Source organism: Pongo abelii, chromosome 6, assembly GCF_028885655.2.
Source record: "Pongo abelii isolate AG06213 chromosome 6, NHGRI_mPonAbe1-v2.0_pri, whole genome shotgun sequence".
Classification (NCBI taxonomy): domain Eukaryota; kingdom Metazoa; phylum Chordata; class Mammalia; order Primates; family Hominidae; genus Pongo; species Pongo abelii.
In genome coordinates, this window is record NC_071991.2 from 21,357,582 (window position 1) to 21,376,641 (window position 19,060).

Below are 19,060 nucleotides of genomic sequence, written 5' to 3' on the forward strand. Positions count from 1 at the left end.
AGTCTTTAAATTGTTGACATGTAAGACTGTCAGAAGTCCTTTCTTGGGAAAGGTTTTGTTTTCTTTTTTAAGACGCAGAGTCTCGGCCAGGCCGGACACAAACTACAGGCCGGGCCTGTAATCCCAGCACTTTGGGAGTCTGAGGCAGGAGATCACTTGAGTCCAGGTGTTCGAGAACATCCTGGCCAACATAGTGAAACCTCATCTCTACAAAACATCAAAAATTAGCCAGGCGTGGTGGTATGCACCTCTAGTCCCAGCTACTTGGGAAACTGAGGCAGAATTGCTTGCACCTGGGAGGTCAAGGCTGTAGTGAGCTGTGCTTGCATCACTGCACTCAGCTTGGGCAACAGAGCAAGAAGCTGACTCAAAAAAAAAAAAAAAAAAAAATAGACAGTCTCACTCTGTTGCCCTGGCTGGAGCACAGTCCTCCCACCTCAGCCTCACAAGTAGCTCTGACTACAGGCAAGTACCACCACGCCTGGCTGCTATTTTGCTGTTGTTGACATTGTGTTTTTCCACGTTTTAGTGTTAAGTGACAGGAACAACAGAGGTTTTTTTAAAAAGATTTTCCTTGGCAAAATTAAAGGAGACCAACACTATATCCGTCTTTTATCTTTTTTTTATTATTTTAAACTACTGAAAAAAGTCTGGTAACCACTGCTACACACCATGCCTCCTTCCCATGGCAAGGCTGAGCCCCAAAACCCAGGTCTAAAGGTACTCTCCATGTTGTTTTAGACTACCCCCCTACGTGGGATTACACTTACTCCTCTCCACACAGATGACAACTTCCTGGTCTCATATTGCGTAGGATAGCCAGGTGTGGTGGCACATGCCTGTAGTCCCAGCCATTCAGGAGGCTGAGGGAAGAAGACTGCTTGAGCCAGGAGTTTAAGGATGTAGTGAGCTATGATGGCACTGGTGAACAGCCACTACATTCCACCCTGGGCAACATAGCAAGACCCTATCTCCAAAAATGCAGCCCCCCAAAAAACAAAAACACCTAAAAATTAAATACTGTAATACCAGCATTTTGGGAGGCCAAGGTGGGAAGATTGCCTAAGGCCAGGAGCTTGAGACAGTCTGGGCAACACAGCAAGATCCCATCTCTCTCTCTCTCTCTCTCTCTCTCTCTCTCTATATATATATATATAAATAGATATAGATATAGATGTATATAGATACATACATAATGATAGTATCACACACATTAAGTAAGACCAGTGGAAGCTCCAGTGCATCAGAGCACACACACACACACATATATATACATATATATACATACATATGTGTGTGTGTGTGTGTATACGTATGTGTATTAAATAAATAAATAAAAATAAAATTTTGTTTTGTTTTTTGAGACGGAATCTTGCTCCGTCACCCAGACTGGAGTGCAGTGGCGCCATCTCGGCTCACTGCAGCCTCTGCTTCCTGGGTTCAAGCGATTCTCCTATCTCAGCTTCCTGAGTAGCCTGGATTACAGGCGTGAGCCACCACACCCAGCTAACTTTTGTATTTTTAGTAGAGATGGGGTTTCATCATGCTGTAGTGAGCTGGTCTTGAACCCCTGGCCTCAAGAGATCCACCCACCTCGGCCTCCCAAAGTGCTTGGATTACAGGTGTGAGCCACTGTGCCCAGCTAAAAATAAAAATTGTTTAAATATCTATCACTGAAGCAATTTCATCCAGCCAGTGTGTGTTATTTGGAATTTCTCTGGCTGTCTTTGCGTCCTTTAGCCAAAAAAAAAAAAAAATTCATCTCATTCAATAAGCCCATTTATTAAATTCCATCAATATGTCATCTCCTCTTCTAGGTACTATGTCGCCCAGCCTGGGTGACAGCGTGAGACTCCGTCTCAAACAAAAAAGTAAGTAAGCTCCCAGCTGAGACCTAAAATATGAGAAGGGACCAGTGGGGAAAGAATTGCAGTGAAGAGCATCCAGGCAGAGGGAACAGCTTATGCAAACACACAGATTCCAGGGACAGTGAAATTGGGGGAGGTGAGGCAGCACCAGGTCATGGTGAACCTCAGAGCTATTTGGGGGGTGTCGATTTTGGTGCAAATGCAATAGGAAGCCCTTGGGGAAAGGGGCGGTTTAAGAAGGAGAATGAGATGGGGCCTGATTTACATTTTCTGGCTGGTGGGGGTAGAGAGGAGGCAGGGAGGCGAGAAGGAGGCTGTGCTGGCCTCCAGGGCCGAGCTGGTGCTGGCTTGACCCAGGAGTGGCAACAAGAACAGAGGGAAGTGGGGTCGGGATTTATTTTGGAGGTAGAATTGACGAGTCTTGGCGGTGGCCAGGGTGTGGGTGGTGAGGGTGAGACGATCCAAAGGTGCCTCCCTGTTTTCTGGCCGGAGCCACCAGGCAGATGATGATGGTGCCATTTCCCGAGACGGGGAAGTCACAGGAGGGGCAGGCTGGGGAAGGAACCAAGAGTTGATTTTTGGATGCATTATGTTCAAGCTGTTATTTGTCCTGCCTGGCTAATGACTGACAGAGCTCTGTGGGCCTCATTGAGATAATGCTTATAAAGGTTTCATGCCAAAGCTACTGAAAAGCAAGTGTGAAATTTGTTGTTTTTATTATGTAGTATTGCCTGATTTCCTACCCAAGCCCACCATAAAGGTTTGATTATGAAATCCACAAGCCAGAGGTCCCCACCACCTTCTTGTCTTTTGCTGCCTCCCTGCCACCCATCCCACAGCAACCTTACAAAGCTCTGATGGTGGGATTCCAGGCATCGTCAACCAATGGGAAGGGAGGGGGCACTGAGTTACCCCATACTGGCACCTGGAAGCCTCTGGGGGCTGTGGGCAAGGCTGGCCTCCTCTGGTGACTGGGGAGGGAGCTGGCAGAAGGCCAGGGAAGGGGGACAATGGGCCTTTGTCTTTGCCGAGGTTTCTCCATCCAAGATGCTCTAGCTCCTAGAAAAACATGACCTCATTCGTCCTCCAGGCTCCAGGACCCAGGGCAGAGACAGGCTTGGAGTTGGATGCACCCATCGCATTTCACAGACTGGAAAACCAAGTCGCACAAGGAAAGAAGACAAGAGGACACCAAGGCTCCAGCCCTAGGACCCAGCCAGAAGTCATGCCCTCCTGGGTTGCTGAGCCCAGGGAGGGGACTCACAAGAGGGTCTTCTAGGCAGCAAAGGTCTAGCTAGCCCGCAAGCTCCTGGGACAGGCAGGTTGCGCTTGGATCTGCTACTCACAGCTGTGTGGCTCTAAGCAGATTACTCACCTACTCTGCGCCCTGGTTTCTGTATCTGATGCAAGACTGGCAGCCTCTTTCTTGCAAGGTTACAGTGCCCTTGGAGATTGCTGCTAAGAATTCAGAAAGGCCTGCTTCCCGCCATGGCACCTGTGCCCACTGCTCTGCCTTTAAAGGAGTGATCTTCCAGGGAAGACAGTGGGGATTAAGGCCCATCCCACGCAAGCCTCCAGGGTCCACAAATGTCCCTCTCTTGCCAGGGGCTCTGCAGTGACAAGGCCTGGTAGGAGTCTGGCATATCTTTCTGGTAGCTTCCTAAGTGACGTTCTCCCACACTGGCCCTGCTGGGCTTTCACCCCCTGCCCACAGCAGCCCTCACTTCCTATGCCAATCCCCCCCTCTCCAGAGGGTCTTCTCCAACCTGGTCTCCATCACCACAACCATCTGGGGACACCCCTGCACCTGAAACCTCAGCAATTCAAGTTGCAAGATGCCAGCTGGAGGGACTCCCAGCCATTCTCTCAGTCTCATGTCTAAAATAGGATAGTGGGGCTGGGCATGGTGGCTCACGGCTGTAATCCCAACGCTTTCGGAGGCTGAGGCAGAAGGATGGCTAGAGGCCAGGAGTTCGAGATCAGCCTGGGCAACATACCCAGACCCCATTTCTAAAAACAAAAAAATTTAAAAATTAGCCGGGCATGGTGGTGTATGGTCCCAGCTACTCGGTAGGCTGAGGCAGGAGGATTACTTGAGTCCAGGAGTTCAAGGCTGCAGTGAGCTATATTTGCACCACTGTACTCCAGCTTGGGTGACAGAGCAAAACCCTGTCTCTAAAAATAAGTAAAATGGGGCCAGGCGTGGTGGCTGACGCCTGTAATCCCAGCAATTTGGGAGGCCGAGGCTGGTAGATCACCTGAGGTCAGAAGTTCGAGACCAGCCTTCCCAACGTGGTGAAACCCTGTCTCTACTAAAAATACAAAAATCAGCCAGGCATGGTGGCATGTGCCTATAATTCCAGCTACTAGGGAGGCTGATATAGGAGAATCACTTGAACCCGGGAGGTAGAGGTTGCAGTGAGCCGAGATTGCACCATTGCACTCCAGCCTGGACGACAGAGCAAGACTCCATCTCAAAAATAAATAAATAAACAAATAAATAAATAAGTAAAATGGGATAATGGAACTTCTTGGGGACGTGGGAGCATTCGGTGAGAGGAGACTCCAGGGACCTGCACAGGGCTGGACACAGAGTAGATGCTTATGAAATGACAGGCTTATTAATACCAATTTTTCATCCTTCTCAAAGGTCATTCAGAACAACCTCCCAAGTCACTTACAGAAAGTAAAACGAGAGAGGGTTAGTTGTCAGCTGTCGTCACACAGCCTGTCAGTGTCAGGGCTCGGTGAAGACCCGGCCTCTGCGTGCTGCCTTGGGGGTTCTCAGGCCGGGCCATGATTCTCAGCCCAGGGACCAGGTGAGGGAGGAGGGTGAGTGAGGCCGGAGATGGCCCAGGCTCTGGACTTTCCCTTGGCCCCATCTTCCACCGCGGCTGCATTCCCAGTGAGATAAACAAGGGATCAGCGGGAACAAAATGGATGAAGTAACGGGGAAGATATGAGTGGCCGTGCACAGCCCCCAGCCCGCCCCACCTGCCTGCCCACCAACAGGGACTGCTTCAGGAGAGGCATGGCCAGCCCCTGACTCTCAGCCCGTGCCAGGCACTAAGGATGCTCAGCACTGTCCAAGCCCTTCCTGATCCCTGGGCTCAGGTAGCAAACCTCCTGTGGTACACTTGGATCCTCCCTGGGCCCTGTCCCTATGCTCCACCCTCCCTGAGCTGGGATTATTTCAAATCCCCTCCACCAGAGCCTTGGAGGAGACAATTGCATGCTCCCAAATGCAAATTCAGAGCCCCAGGGCTGTCTGGAGTGGACATAGGATTTCCCACCCTGGCTCAACTGGTCTGGGGTTCAGCCTGTGTCTCTGGGGCACCCGCAGTGCCTTGCTGCCTGAGGCCAGCTCCCTACTGTGGTGGAAAGGCTGTGTCTGCCCAAGGCTTCCCCAACCCCAGTGCCAGCTCCCTGCCCCTGCAAATTTCTGCCCATCCTGACCTCTCCAAGGAGCCCTGGAACTCAGGGGACTGTCTCCAGGGCCAGATGGGAGGCTGGCACTGCTGCCAAAGCCTGGATGCCCACCCAGCCGGACACTACCTTGGGTACCTTCCCTTGCTGAGACATAGACAAAGAGCAGGGGTGTTGGCTGGACAGGGCTCCACCTGCCGGCTGTGAGCAGCCAGGACCTGCAGCCTTGGGCCAGGGACCCCAGAGGCTCAACATCTGCCCCTACTTGCCTCAGAAGGAGGCAAGAAACGAGCCCTCTGCCTGCCAGGAAACATCACTGGAGTGCCCACCAATACCCTGAGCTGGGAGCCTGGCACAGATAGGGTGTGCGGTGGGCACCCTAGGGCGTGCCTGGCTTATTTCAGCCTCAGTTGCCCTCAGCAAACAGTCCCCAAACTGCACCAGGCTCTGACTAGGCTTCCCTCTCAGGTTTTTTGCAACCAACAGAGCTGGGATGGTGGAGCCCCAGGCCCTGGAATCAGCATTTTGGGACTCCTCGGGTGATATGAAGGCAGGTGGTCTCTAAGCACAACTGGAGAGACTCCACTGTGGTCCCTTCCCCATTTCCCCGTCCCCTCCCCGGCTTCAGAGGGCCCTGTCCCTACCTGCAGGGGGAGGCTCCTTCATTCCAGCTTCCCGGGTACTCAGGTCCCCACTTTGCCGGCTGACATTCTGCCCCCCACGCCCCAGGCATCCTCTGTTATGACCATGGAGAACCACATATGTTTCCCCAGCACACAACCACCTTCCCTCTTCAATAGCTGCTTCCTCTGTCGGAAATGCTTGTTCCGTGGTCTCCTTTCTACCCAAAATATTCCCACTCAGCCTCACAGGCCAGCTCCTATGTCGCCTCCAAGAAGCCTTCCTTGACCTCCACCTGGTCCGTGCAGTCCCTTCGTTCTAACATCTCTTCTACTAGTGCTCATCACACCGGAATAAAATCGCCTTTCCGCTGGCTAGGAGCTTGTCAAGAACTGAGACCATGTCTGAACCTCCCATACTGAGCCAGCCAAGGGCTGCTGGCTGAGCAGGACAGGCCAGGGGACCAGGCCACCCCGCAAGCTACAACACACTTGCCCAGACTAAGATGTCTCAGGGGACGTCACCTTTGGAGTGTGGGGGAAAGGGACTGACATTTGCCGAAGTCCTACGATGTTCTAGGTTCTCTTGTACCCTTTCTTCAAAGGAGAAGACTGAGTCCCAGGGAAGGGAACTGACTCGCCCAGGGTCACTCAGCTCAGAGGTGGTGAGGTTGGCCTGGGAACCCCTGTGATCATTTCCAAACCTTGCTGACCCTATGGGACCACAGTTTCCAGCTCATCCCATCCCCCAGCAGGACACACTGCTTGAAGTTAAGAAAAATTCTAGGCCAGGCGCAGTGGCTCACGCCTGTCATCCCAGTACTTTGGGAAGCCAAGCTGAGAGGATAGCTTGAGTACAGGAGTTTGAAACCAGCTTGGGCAACATAGCGAGACCCCACCTCTACAAAAAAAAAAAAAAAAAAAAAATTAGCAAAGCATAGTGGTGTGCACCTGTAGTCCCAGCTACTAGGGAGGCTGAGGTAAGAGGATTGCTTGAGCCTAGGAGGTTGAGGTTGCAGTTAGCCGAGATTGCACCACTGCACTCCAGTCTGGGTGAGACAGTGAGATTTCTAGTTAAAAAAAAAAAAAGAATTCTCAGAACAAGGACTTGCCCAGAGCCGAGGCCCAGAGCCAGGGGCCTGACTCTAGACAGTGGAACCAAGAAGCCGGCACTCGGGACATACATGCTCCCTGTCTGTGTGGCATACAGTGGATGCACGTGGCGAGACTCGCCAGCTCATGAGCGCAGGAACCCTGCCCCTCTGGCCTAGGAGCCACCTGCTCCAGGGGCCACGGGCTCCTGAAGCTGCTCCCCCAAGAGTCACCAGGCAGGGTCTGGATCGCAGAGCTGACACCAAACACATGCTAGTGCAGTAGACAGGCGTGGGAGGCACCCCGAAGAGGTCAGTGCTGTTTTGAACAGAGCGGGGATGAGGTGACCCCTGACTCCCTGACAGGAAGCTACATAGGTGGCAGCCGCGGGCGCACCAGAGACACCCAATCTGTCAGCACTGGCTGCGTGATGGGCCAGCCTCCAGTCATGGACGTGAGGGGAGCCACCAGAGGGGAGCCAGATGGGCCCAAAGCCCTGGCTCAGGGGGAGGCGGGGGCTGCAGTTGCTATCTGTAGGGAGCCACTCTCTCTTTTATTTTAATTTAGATTTAAGAGACATGGTCTCGTTCTGTTGCCCAGGCTGGAGTGTAGTGGCACAATCACGGCTCACTGCAGCCTCAACCTCCTGGGCTCAAGGAGTTTGAGGCTAATCCACCCACCTCAGCCTCCTGAGTAGCTGGGACTACAGGTGTACTCCACTACCCCTGACTAATTAAAAAAAAGAAAAAAAAAAAAAAAACTTTTGTAGAGATGAGGTCTTGCTATATTGTCCAGGCTGGTCTTGAACTCCTGACCTCAAGTAATCTGCCCACCTCAGCCTCCCAAAGTGCTGGGATTAAAGGTGTCAGTCACTGTGCCTGGCCCAAAGTAATTTTAAGAGTTATTTGTGTTCACTGTTTACACATTTCACTTACTACTTTCCTCCTTCATGTCCTCCAACCTGGTTTCTGTTACCCCTATTCCACCAAAACTCTTCGAGTTCACCAATGACCTTTCTGTGGATCAATCTTGCAAACTCTTTTCACTCCTTATTTTACTCAAAATTGCTGCAGCATTTCACGTTAGCTTTTTTTTTTTTTTTTTCTTTTTGAGACGAAGTCTCACTGTCACCCAGGCTCGAGTGCAGTAGCACAATCTTGGCTCACTGTAACCTCCACTTCCCAGGTTCAAGCAATTCTCCCACCTCAGCTTCCCAAGTAGCTGGGACTACAGGTGCACGCCACCATGCCTGGCTAATTTTTGTAGTTTTAGTAAAGATGAGGTTTCACATTGTTGCCCAGGCTGGTTTTGAAGTCCTGCCCTTAGGTGATCCACTCACCTTGGCCTCCCAAAGTGCTGGGATTACAGGTGTGAGCCACCATGCCCAGCCATTCACACTAGTTTTATTTTTTTTGTGAGAAGGAGTTTTGCTCTGTCACCAGGCTGGAGTGCAGTGGCGTGATCTCAGCTCACTTCAACCTCCACCTCCCAGGTTCAAGTGATTCTCCTGCCTCAGCCTCCCGAGTGGCTGGGATTACAGGCGCCCACCACCATGCCCAGCTAATTATTGTATTTTTAGTAGAGACCAGTGCTGAGACCAGTTCGGTTGGGGAGACCCTAACCCAGCGGCGCTATAGGAATTAAAGACACACACAAAAAAATATAGAGGTGTGAAGTGGGAAATCGGGGATCTCACAGCCTTCAGAGCTGAGAGCCCCAAACAGAGATTTACCCACATATTTATTAACAGCAAACCAGTCATTAGCATTGTTTCTAGAGATATTTGACTAACTAAAAGTATCCCTTATGGGAAACGAAGGGATGGGCCGAATTAAAGGAATAGGTTGGGTTAGTTAACTGCAGCAGGAACACGCCCTTAAGACACAGATCGCTCATGCTATTGTTTGTGGCTTAAGAATGTCTTCAAGCGGTTTTCTGCCCTGGGCGGGCCAGGTGTTTCTTGCCCTCATTCCCGTAAATCCAAAACCTTCCAGCTTGGGCGATAGGGCCATTATGAACATACACACCTGCATACACATGCCTGCACACGCACACCTGCACACACATGCTTGCATACACGTCTGTACATACACACCTGCACACACATGCGTGCACACACGGCTGTACATACACACCTGCACACGCGTGCCTGCATACGTACACCTGCACACACACGCCTGCACACTCAAATTCTTCCTGGCGCCAGATTTTGCCACAGGGAGGAACAAGGAGCAGGGTTCTCTAGAATGATCCCTCCCTCCATCCTGTCTCTTGAAGATCAGTTGATTTGTGGGGTCAGGGTCTCCTGACCCATTGGGAAGCCTCCCTGCCTGTCTCTACCTTCCAGCGCAGTTCAGGAGATCCGTGGGGTTGATGTCAGCTCCTCAAACACCCTCAGCTGGCATGGGACAGGTGGAAGTTTCTCAGGGTCTGGAGCAGCCAAATGAGGGGAACAGGGAGAGAGGATTATCCAGCCTGATCACCCCAGTCTCACTGCAGCCTCAACTTCCCAGATCCTTTCACCTCAGCCTCCCAAGTAGCTGGAACCACAAGCGTGTAACACCACACCCAGCTAATTTTTGTATTTTAGGTAGAGATGGGGTTTCACTATGTTGCACAGGCTGGTCTTGAACTCAATTTTTTTTTTTTTTTTTTTTTGAGATGGAGTCTCTCTCTGTCACCCAGGCAGGAGTGCAGTGGTACGATCTTGGCTCACCGCAAACTGCCCCTCCCGGGTTCACGCCATTCTCCTGCCTCAGCCTCCTGAGTAGCTGGGACTACAGGTGCCCGCCACCGTGCCCGGCTAATTTTTTTGTATTTTTTAGTAGAGACAGGGTTTCACTGTGGTCTCGATCTCCTGACCTCGTGATCCACCTGCCTCGGCCTCCCAAAGTGCTGAGATTACAGGTGTGGGCCACCGCACCCAGCCGGTCTTGAACTTGAGCTCAAGTGATCCACCTGCCTCAACCTCCCAAAGTGCTGGGATTACCAGCATGAGCCACTGTGCCCAGCCAGTTTGGCAGTGTTTTCCTAAGAATTTTTTAACCAATGTTCATAAGTAATATTAGTCAGTTGTTTTCATGTAGTGCCTTTGTCTGGCCCTAGCATCAAGGCAATGCTGGCCTCATAGAATGAGTTAGAAAGTATTTCCTCCTCTTCAAGTTTTTGAAAGAGTTTGCAAAGGATTGGCATTAATTTTTGTTAAATGTCTGGTAAAATTGACTGGTAAAACATCCAGTCAGGGGTATTTCTTTGTTGAAAGGATTTTAGTTAGTAATTTAATGTTCTTACTAGTTATAGTTTTACTCCTACTTTCTTTTTTTTGAGAAGTCTCGCTCTTGTCCCCCAGGCTGGAGTGCAATGGAGTGCACTCCGGAAGTGCTGGGATTACAGGCGGGAGCCACCTTGCCCAGCTGGTTTGCCGATATTTTTTCTTTATTTGTGATTCATTCTTGGTAGGCTTTGTGTTTCTAGAGATTTGCCATTTCATTTGGTTATTCAATTTGCTAGTGTACCTATGTTTATAGTATTATCTTATAATCACTTTAATTGCTGTAAAGTCACAGTAACGCCCTTTTTTTTTTTTTTTTTTTTTTTGAGATGGAGTCTCGCTTTGTCACCCAGGCTGGACTGCAGTGGCACGATCTCGGCTGACTGCAAGCTCAGCCTCCTGGGTTTATGCCATTCTCCTGCCTCAGCCTCCTGAGTAGCTGGGACTACAGGTGCCCGCCACCGCGCCCAGCTAATTTTTTTGTATTTTTTAGTAGAGACAGGGTTTCACTGTGGTCTCGATCTCCTGACCTCGTGATCCACCTGCCTCGGCCTCCCAAAGTGCTGGGATTACAGGCATGGGCCACTGCGCCCAGCTGGTCTTGAACTTGAGCTCAAGTGATCCACCTGCCTTAATCTCCCAAAGTGCTGGGATTACCAGCATGAGCCACTGTGCCCAGCCAGTTTGGCAGTGTTTTCCTAAGAATTTTTTAACCAATGTTCATAAGCAATATTGGTCAGTTGTTTTCTTGTAGTGCCTTTGTCTGGCCCTAGCATCAAGGCAATGCTGGCCTCATAGAATGAGTTAGAAAGTATTTCCTCCTCTTCAAGTTTTTGAAAGAGCTTGCAAAGGATTGGCATTAATTTTCGTTAAATGTCTGGTAGAATTGACTGGTAAAGCCATCCAGTCAGGGGTATTTCTTTGTTGAGAGGATTTTAATTAGTAATTTAATGTTCTTACTAGTCATAAGTTTACCCCTACTTTCTTTTTTTTTTGAGAAGTCTCGCTCTTGTCCCCCAGGCTGGAGTGCAATGGAGTGCCCTCCGAAAGTGCTGGGATTACAGGCGGGAGCCACCATGCCCAGCTGGTTTACCCATATTTTTTCTTTATTTGTGATTCAGTCTTGGTAGGCTTTGTGTTTCTAGAGATCTGCCATTTCATTTGGTTATTCAATTTGCTGGTGTACATATGTTTATAGTATTCTCTTATGATAACCTCAATTGCTGTAAAGTCACAGTAATGGCCTCATTTTCATTTCTGATTTTGGATATTTGAGTCTTCTTTTGTTTCTTAGTCAATCTAGCTAAAAATCTGTCAATTTTGCTGACCTGTAAAAAAAATTTTACCTATTCTCTTATTTTCCTTTATTTATTTCCACTCTAATCTTTGTTTCTTGTATTCTGCTAGGTTGGGGTTAGCTCTTCTTTTTCTAGATCCTTTAGAGTGTATAGTGAGGTGACTGATTTGAGATCTTTCTTACTTTTATTTTTTATTTTTATTGATTTTTTTTGAGATGGAGTCTCATTCTGTCACCCAGGCTGGAATGCAGTGGTGCAATCTCAGCTCACTGCAACCTCCCTCTCCCAGGTTCAAGCGATTCTCCTGCCCCAGCCTCCCAAGTAGCTGGGATTACAGGCCTGCATCACCATGCCTGGCTAATTTTTGTATTTTTAATAGTGATGGGCTTTTGCCATGTTGGTTAGACTGGTCTTGAACTCCTGACCTCAGGTGATCCTCCCGCTTCGGCCTTCCAAAATACTGGGATGTTGACATGAGCCACCACTCCTTGCTTTCTTATTTTTAAAGGTAGATGCTTACAGCTAAATATTTCCCTCTGAATGCTGCTTTAACTGCATCCCGTAAGTTCTGGTATGTTGTGTTTTCATTTTCATTCCTCTCAAAGTGTTTTCTAATTTCCTGTATGATTTCATCTTCAACCAGTGATTAAGAGTGTGTTTATTTTCCATATATTTGTGAGTTTTCAAGTTTTCCTGATTTCTAGTTTCACTCCATCGTGATTAGAAAATACTTAGTATTTTGCATACTTTCAAACTTTTAAAACATTAATATTTGTTTTGCAGCCTAATACACTGTATACTCTGGACAATATCCCACATGCTCTTGAAAAGAATGTGTATTTTGCTGTTGGGTTGGTGTCTGCATATGTCCATTAGATCTAATTGGATTATCATGTTGTTCAAGTGCTCTCTTTCCTATTTATCTGGTCTCTGTATTATTAACATTGAGGTAGTGAGGTCTCCAATGATCATCCTGAAACTCTATTTCTCCCTTTAATTCTATCCTTTTTTACTTCACGTTTTGATGCTCTGTTGTTAGGTGCATATATGTTTTAAATTATTATATTTTCTTGTTGGATTAAACTTTTTATCAGTATAGAATTCCCTTGTCTCTCATAACCATTTTTGGCTTAAAACCTATTGTGCCTAACTTGTGGCCACTCCTGATCTCATTTGGTTACTTTTTTTTTTTTTTTTTGAGATGGAGTTTCACTCTTGTTGCCCAGGCTGGAGTGCAATGGCGTGATCTCGGCTCCCCACAACCTCTGTCTCTCGGGTTCAAGCAATTCTCCTGCCTCAGCCTCCTGAGTAACTGGGATTACAAGCAGGCACCATCACACCTGGCTAATTTTTGTGTTTTTAATAGAGACGCAGTTTCACCATGTTGGTCAGGCTGGTCTCAAACTCCTGACCGCAAGATCCGACTGCCTCAGCCTCCCAAAGTGCTGGGATTACAGGCATGAGCCACCACGCCCAGCCAGAGAGACCCATTTTAACCACACAGGGACCCAGCTAAAAACCCTTCCCTGGTTCTGTCACCATCAGATAAAGCCTAAGCTCCTACATCTGTCCTGCACTTTTTCACTTTAATAACGACCCTCTAGGCTCAGTAGCTGATGCCTGTAATTTCAGCACATTGGGAGACTTGAGGCGGGAGGATTGCTTGAGTCCAGGAGTTTGAGACCAGCCTGGGCAACACAGCAAGAACCCATCTTTACAAAATATTTAAAAATCTGCTGGGTGTGGTGGCATGCATCTGCAGTCTCAGCAACTTGGGAGGCTGAGGTGGGAGGATCGCTTGAGCACAGGCAGTTGAGACTTCAGTGGATCGTGTCACTGTACTTCAGCCTGGGTGACAAAGTGAGACCCTCTCTCTAAATAAATAAATAAATAAATAAGCACCTCCTTGTAGTTACTGGCCTCCTCTCCTTTGGTTCCCCCCTCTCCCTCACTCCACCCTGTTAGTCTGAATGTTACTCATTCTTCAAGACACATGCAGAAAGTATTCCCTGATCCCTTCCAGGCTCCACACCCAACAGCATGGCCTAAATGCCCTGCTCCTTCCTCGGTGCTCCATCTTAGCTCACACTCCTTACCACACTGTATTGAAAGTATCTTGACTGTCCCTTCTCCTCAACTGGCTAACTTCTAGAAAGCAGAAACATGACTGCTTGGAAGGTCATTAAAAATTCAAATCCTGAACATTTCTTAATCCTGCGGATATGAATCAGTAACTCTTAAAAGCAAAATGTTATATATCATTAAACATTAACAATATAATCACATTTTCTTGCATCTCTGGCAAGTTTCTTGGTACAACAATTTAAGGAACGGATTCTTTAACAGCAGTTAAAGCCGCGCGATAGCTGACGCCTAGAATCCCAGCATTCTGGGAGGCCGAGGCGGGAGGATCGCTTAAGGCCAGGAGTTTGACACCAGCCTGGGCAACATTGTGAGATCCCATTTCAAAAAAATATAATAAAGAAAAAGCAGTTCTAGGTTTAGGGGGAAAAAGTAGCTCTCCAAGCCAAAAACCAACTCCCAAGGTGCTCCTGTAAACTTGTTCTGGGAAAATTTCCTATTTAATCTCAAAGGCAAAACGAGCCCACGGGCGCCCACGTCACATTTCCCAACCGCAAGGATTGGTCACCCGCGCTGAGACACCGCCAGCGGCCTATGACCTAGCCTCCACAGCGGCAGAGTCCCTCCCTCTCTCTCCCTAAACTGCCGTGATGGACATCCCTCGGCTCTCCTCCCAGACGGTTCGGAAGTAGGGACTTCTGCTCCTAACCCCAGCCCCGCAGCCTCGCCCTCAGCCACGGGGTGGAAGTCAGGACCACAGGCTTCAAATCTCCCAACTCCGGGACGCTTCTGTCCCCCCAGCGCGACGCGGAATCAAGTCCCGGCGCCCCTGTCAAGGCCAAGAGCTGTGGTCTGGGTCCGAGCGTCCCAGCTCGGCGCGTTCCGGAGAGGTCCTGGGAGGGGCCCCGCGCGACCACAGATATTGCTTGGGAGCCAGCGTCCTGGACAGGGAAGTGGGAGCCGGGCGGAGGGGAGCCGCCGGAGAGGGATGCGGCCAGGAAATGCTCCGCGTCAGGCCTTCAAGACTTGGCCGGGCGCTGGAGATGCCGGCAACGAGCACGTTAGACGGAGAGGCCGCGCACTGTGAGGATTCAGGGAGCCGAGGGCGGCCTGGAACTGGGAAGTCGGAGCTGACGGGGCCGGAATGTGGGACGAAGGACAGCGGGAGGCACCGACGCGCAACTGCCCCGGCCGCGCGGAGGGCACTGACCGACCGCCCCGCCGCCCACGGCCCAAGCCGCCCGGCCGCCCCGCTCCCGTAGCTGAGAGCCGCGACGCTCTTACCCCAGTCCGTCCGTTCCGTACCTCGCCCGCGGCTTCGCCGACATCCAGACAGCCGCTCACCCGCGTGGCTGGAGTAGGTCTGGTCACCGTTGTCCGCTCCCGCCCCACACACACCCTCCTCCTAGCCCCGCCCCGGCACCGCCTGCGCACGCACGATATGCAAGCCGCGCAAACGTCACTTCCGGGGCCTTTGGCTCTTCACCGGAGGAAATGCAAGCCGGATCCAAAGGGTCGAGGGGACTGGGGTGCCCCCGTGACGTCTAAGAGCAAATAGAAGAGGGCGGCCTCCAGGCTAAAGCTAGGGCACTGGGGAGCGCCGGAGAAGCCTGCCTTTCCTAGTCTGTGGCTTAGTCCCTGCTTCCGGCTTCCGACGCGCAGCAGCCGAAGGACGCGCAGCAGCCGGAGGGCGACACTGGCCCCGTGGCGATCCTGGCGCTGCGACCGCGGTGGTAGCGCGAACGGGAGGTGGAGCGGAGTCACTGCGCCGAGGGACGCTTCAAAAACTCTTGAGTTTCAGCCCTTCGCGGATCCGAGGATGTGACAGTTGTTCGAGTTAAAGGGTCTTAAGGCGATCTGTTGATCCAAAAGCAGCTAAATCTTTAGAAGGCCCAGGCAGGAGGATTCCTTGAGGCCAGGAGTTCGAGACCAGCCTGGGCCACAGAGCAAGATCACTGTCTCTACAAAAGAAATTTTATTTGCTGGGCGCGGTGGCTCACGCCTGTAATCCCAGCACTCTGGAAGGCCGAAGCGGGCGGATCACGAGGTCAGGAAATCGAGACCATCCTGGCTAACACGGTGAAACCCCGTCTCTTCTAAAAAATACAAAAAATTAGCTGGACGTGGTGGCGGGCGCCTGTAGTCCCAGCTACTCGGGAGGCTGAAGCAGGAGAATGGCGTGAACCTGGGTCGCCGAGCTTGCAGTGAGCCCAGATCGCACCACTGCACTCCAGCCTGGGCGACAGAGTGAGACTCTGTTTAAAATAAATAAATAAATAAATAAATAAATAAATTTTACAAATCACCCGGGCATGATGGCGCACACCTGTGGTCCCAGCTACTGGGGAGGCTGCGGTGGGAGGATCGCTTGATAGCCCAGGAAGTTGAGACTGCAGAGATCCCTCCACTAAACTCCAGCTCCGGTGACAGAGCAGAGCGAGACCCTGCCCTCCCCTCCCCCCAAAAAAAGCATAACCGAGACCCAGAAGTGCAATAAATTAGCCAGTGTCACAAAGTGTTAATGGTTGAGTCACAAACTGAATCCTGTTTACGTGATTCCCATGTAAGGAATGTTAAAAACAGTACCTAAATACTGATTGCTCTGCGTCCTGGATGCCATCTATGGCGTAAGGTGCAGTCACAGCAAGAAAAAAAAGAAAATACTATGCTGTGGCTGTGAGATAGGCCTGGGTTGGAATCCCAGCTTTGCTAATTATCGCTGCTGTGTTTTTGGACAGGTTGCCTAATTTTTGTCTTTTTTTTGGTGGGGGAGTCTCGCTTTGTGGTCCACACTAGAGTGCAGTGGTGCGATCTCGGCTCATCGCCTCCTAGGTTGAAGGGATTCTCCCACCTCAGCCTCCCAAGTAGCTGGAATTGCAGGCGCCCACCACCACGCCCAGCTAATTTTCTTATATTTTTAATCGAGACAGGGTTTCACCGTGATGGCCAGGCTGGTTTCGAATCCTGACTTCAACTGATCCGCCCCCCTTGGCATCCCAAAGTGTTAGGATTACAGGTGCCTGCCTCCACGCCTGGCTAATTTTTGTATTTTTAGTAGAGACGGGGTTTCACCGTGTTAGCCAGGATGGTCTTGATCTCCTGACCTTGTGATCCGCCTGCCTCGGCCTCCCAAAGTGCTGGGATTACAAGCGTGAGCCACTGCGCCCGGCCAATTTTGTATTTTTAGTAGAGATGGGGTTCCTCCATGTTGTCAGGCTGGTCTCAAACTCCTGACCTCAGGTGATCCACCTGCCTCAGCATCCCAGGCATGAGCCACCAAGCCCGGCCTCATTTGGTTACTTTTTGCATGGAATTTATTTTTTCATTCTTTTGTTTTCAATCTCGTTGTGTCTTTGTATCTAAAGTGAGTCTCTTATAGACAGTATATAGATGGATCATGTTGTATTTTATTTTACTTATTTTTTTACATTTCCCAAGGCTCTGTCATCCACCTTTTCATTAAATCATTCCACCAATCTCTCCTGGGCTCAGGTGATCCTCCCACCTCAACTGCCTGAGTAGCTTGGACTGCAGGCACATGCCACCACTCATGGCCTATATTCTTCTTCTTCTCTTTTTTTTGGGGGTGGGGGTGCTTAAACAACAGAAATTTATTTCTCTTGGTTATGGAGTCTAGAAATCCAAGTTAAGGGCTGGGCGCAGTGGCTCACACCTGTAATCTCACCACCTTGGAAGGCCGAGGCAGATGGATCACCTGAGGTCAGGAGTTCCAGACTGGCCTGGCCAACATGGCAAAACCCCGTCTCTACAAAAAATACAAAACTTAGGCATGAAAAACCAAAAGAAATCCAAGATCAGATCACAGAACTGGCAGGTTTGGTTTCTCCTGAGGCCTCTCTCCTTGGCTTATAGATGGTCACCTTTTCACTGTGTCCTCACATGGCCTTTTCTCTGTGAACATGCATTCTTGGTGTCTGTGTGTGTGTCCAAATTTCCTCTTTTTATAAAGTCACCAGTCGAATTGGACTAGGGCCCACCCTAATGGCATCATCTTAACTCACCTCTTTAGAGACCCTGTTCCTAAATACAGTCACATTCTGAGGTATTGGAGTTAGGACTTCAACATATAAATTTGGTGGGGATCACAATTAAGCCTATAACATAATCATAGTTACTTAAAAAATAAATAACATGGTGATATAGAATAAGCAGGCAGGTGTGAGGGTTTGGGAGCCTAGGGAAAACCTGATAAGATGGCACCAAGTTGACACCATAAGGGACTGTGAGGGTGAAGCCACGTGGGAAGGAAGAAGAGAAGGAAGATGCCAGACAGTCCTGGAGGTTAGGCAGGACTTAAATGACTTTCAGACTGGTCACTCATCCAAATATGAAAACTCTCGGGACTCAGAAAATGATAGGACTAAGCAAAAATCCAGCACCAGGGCGGGTGGCTCATGCCTGTAATCCCAGCACTTTGGGAGGCCGAGGTGGACGGATCACCTGAGGTCAGGAGTTCGAGACCAGCTCTGGCCAAATGGTGAAACCCCGTCTCTACTAAAAACACAAAAATTAGCTGGGCATGGTAGTGCACACCTGTAATCCCAGCTATTCAGGAGGCTGAGAGAGGAGAATCGCTTGAACACAGGAGGCAGAGGTTGCGGTGAGCTGAAACTGCGCCATTGCACTCCAGCCTGGGCGACAAGAGTGAAACTCCCATCTCAAAAAAATAAAAATAAAAATGCAGCACGAGTGCAAATGTTTTGGCTTCTTCTTGTGTAGCTCATCTCATATCTCCCAGTTAGAAAGTTTCCTTGTAATGTAGAATCCCTATTGCTGAGATATAAAGCTGTATCCTCCTGTTCTGTCCCCAGGAAAGAGATGTTACAAGTCTGTTCATTCATTAGAATACTATTTATCTTTTCTGTAGACTTATTTTCCACAAGTTGTTTTGGCTTCTTTTCTGTAACTGGATCTGGGTAACCTGGCAGTGCAGAACCAGGCCCTGGGCTTCAGCACAGGGACACGCCGAGGCTCGGGACACAGACACGTCTCCACTCTGCTACCCACCAGCCTAGGGACTCAACTGGGCTAGTCAGCTTTGTCAAACTCTTCATCCGGAAAACAATGTTAGATTCTGGTTAAATTTAGCTCTGAATATGATCATATCTATTTAAGCATTATTATTATTATTATTATTATTTTGGAGATGGAGTCTCGCTGTATCACCAGGCTGGAATGCAGTTGTGCAGGCTCTGCCTCCTAGGTTCAAGCGATTCTCCTGCCTCAGCCTCCCGAGTAGCTGGGATTACAGGCATGTGCCACCATGCCTGGCTAATTTTTGTATTTTTAGTAAAGATGGGGTTTCACCATGTTGGCCAGGCTGGTCTTGAACTCCTGACCTCGTGATCCGCCCACCTCGGCCTCCCAAAGTGCTGGGATTAC

The 19,060-nt window shown here is 49.7% G+C and overlaps 1 protein-coding gene across 6 annotated transcripts in view; it reads right to left on the reverse strand.

The window, feature by feature from the left end:
• Window positions 1–15,080, reverse strand: part of RABGEF1 (RAB guanine nucleotide exchange factor 1) — a 172,276-nt gene extending 157,196 nt beyond the window's left edge. For 2 of the 6 annotated variants that reach the window (XM_054560458.2, XM_054560461.2), the window contains exon 1: window positions 14,942–15,065. The gene's annotated coding sequence lies outside the window, so the exon portion shown is untranslated. Of the gene's footprint in view, window positions 1–14,941 lie in introns of all 6 variants that reach the window. The other 4 variants (XM_063725698.1, XM_063725702.1, XM_054560462.2 and 1 more) reach the window with 3 other exon arrangements.
• Window positions 15,081–19,060: the final 3,980 nt, after the last annotated feature.